The 2,462-nt window shown below is 41.5% G+C and overlaps 1 non-coding gene across 1 annotated transcript; it reads right to left on the reverse strand.

Annotated features, from left to right (window-relative positions):
- Window positions 1-457: 457 nt before the first annotated feature.
- Window positions 458-564, reverse strand: LOC141682279 (small nucleolar RNA R71). Its single transcript, XR_012559681.1, has one exon. It is a non-coding gene; the product is annotated as a small nucleolar RNA R71 (small nucleolar RNA).
- Window positions 565-2,462: the final 1,898 nt, after the last annotated feature.

A 2,462-nucleotide genomic window follows, 5' to 3' on the forward strand; every position in this document is an offset into this window, starting at 1 on the left:
GGTTATTCCAACACACCATGCTCCTAAAGTTCCTTCAGAATATACTAACCTGAAAAAAACAGTCTCTCGTTTTGCAGCTGATTTTGATAGAGTCACTTGACAATGTAAAGTACAATAACATTGTCAACTGTGACACAGCCAAACAAGCATGGGAGAAAATAGAGATCTTATATGAAGGAACAGAGGAGGTTAGGTCAAACCAAAGGAGAATTCAGTCCAGTTTGGGGGTTCTCCAACGAAAGATCCCAATATGCACATTAGAGATTTCATCGAGATCTGCGACAAGTTCAAGTTCAACAATGTTTCTGAAGATACTATGAAGCTGAGACTTTTCCCTTTTTCTATGAGGGATAAAGCTAAGTGTTGGTTACACTCTCTACCAGCAGGTTCTATCACTACTTGGGAGGATCTTTCTCAGAAGTTTCGTACTAAATTATTCCTTATGGTGAAGACAGCTGTAATCAGGAACGCTCTTACTCAATTTACCCAGCAATCGGGAGAATCTTTATGTGAAGCTTGGGAGTGCTACAAGGAGATACTTAGGAAGTGTCCTCATCATGGAATGCCTGATTGGATGATTATCAATTTCTTTTATGATGGTTTGGGAGCACAGTCCAGACCCATGCTCGATGCAGCGTCAGGTGGAGCCTTATGGGCTAAGAGCTACAATGAAGCTTATGAGCTAATTGAATTGATGGTTGCTAATGAATATCAGAATCCAACTCAGCGACTACCACAAGGCAAGGTAGCAGGAATTTTGGAGGTGGATATAGCTACGACTATCACTACTCAACTAAAGGCGTTGTCTATGAAGATCGATTCTCTGACCAACTATGCAGTTCATCAGAGGACAAGTGTTTGTGAGCTTTGTGCAGATTCACATGCGACGGAGCGATGCGCTATATCTAGTGAATCAGCTCAGTTTGTGAGCAACTTCCAGAGATCGCAGCAACCAGTTCCAGACACTTATCATCCTGACAACCGAAATCACCCTAACTTCAGCTGGAGCAACAACCAGAATACGGTATAACATCCTTATCAGCAGTTTGGAGCAAAGCAATCAACCCTCCTGGTTTTCAACAACAGTATGCACCAATACAACAACTCCAACTTCAACATCAACCGCATGGAAGTGCATGTCAATCTACTAATGAAAAATCTTAATTGGAGGAGTTGAGGCTTATGTATAAAAGCCAAGCGGTTTCTATCAAGACTCTAGAGAATCAAATAGGGCAAATTGACAATGCTTTGTTGAACCGTCAACCAGGAACTCTTCCTAATGATACCGAAGCTAATCCAGAAAAGAGGGAAATCAAGGAGTAGTTGAAGGCAATCACATTGAGGTCTGGAAAGGTCAAGAGCCCCCAAATCCAGCAAGATGAAGATTCTGAAAATTCTGTTCAAAATGCGGGTGCATCTGCACCTTTGCCAATTCTAGAAAATAAGAGTGTAGATGAAAAAATCGTGCATAAGGATGCCGAGGGGGAACCAAAAAAGAAAGCTGTTGAAAACAATCCTCCTGAGGGTAATACATGGGATAAACATGTCTACCCACCTCCGCCATATCCTAAAAGACTTTAGAAGTAGAAGTTCGATAAGCAATTTGCCAAGTTTTTGGAGGTTTTCAAGAAGTTGCACATTAACATACCTTTTGCTGAAGCTCTAGAACAGATGCCGAGCTATGCTAAGTTCATGAAGGGTATTCTATCTCGGAAGCTAAAAATTGAGGAGTTGGAAATCGTTGCTCTAACGGAAGAGTGCAGTATTATGCTGCAATAGAAACTACCTCATAAGCTTAGAGATCTAGGAAGCTTCACGATACCTTACCACATTGGCAATATGTCATTCAACAAGTGTTTGTGTGACTTGGGAGCTAGCATCAATCTGATGCCTTTGTCCGTTTTCAAGAAACTTGGACTACCTGATCAAAGACCTGTGAACATGTCTTTGTAGTTGGCTGATCGTTCCATCACTTATCCGTGACGAGTAGTGGAGGATATCTTGGTTAAGGTGGATAAGCTCATCGTCCCTGATGATTTCATCATTCTAGACTTTGAGGAGTATAAGAAGATTCCAATTATCTTGGGAAGACCATTCTTAGCTACGGGCCGAACTCTTATCGATGTGCAAAAGGGTGAACTAACCATGAGAGTTCAAGGTCAGGATGTCACATTCAATGTCTTCAATGCAATGAAATTCCCCACTGATGAAGATGAGTGCTTTAAAGTGGAGTTGATCGACTCCGTAGTGACTTCAGAGCTTCACTTGCTAAGGAGTGACGCCTTAGAAAGAGCCTTAATGTGACGCCCTCCAAACCCAGGTCTGAAATTTGGGGCTCACAACATGCACCATAAAATTTAAACCTTTATATAAAGTATTATATGAAAAGACCCTTCAGTACACAACCACAGATCGCAACAGGTTAAAGTATGAAAACAAGCCACAACCTTACCCTTTATTAC

Source organism: Apium graveolens, chromosome 8 (assembly GCF_009905375.1).
Source record: "Apium graveolens cultivar Ventura chromosome 8, ASM990537v1, whole genome shotgun sequence".
In the NCBI taxonomy this organism is placed as follows: Eukaryota; Viridiplantae; Streptophyta; class Magnoliopsida; order Apiales; family Apiaceae; genus Apium; species Apium graveolens.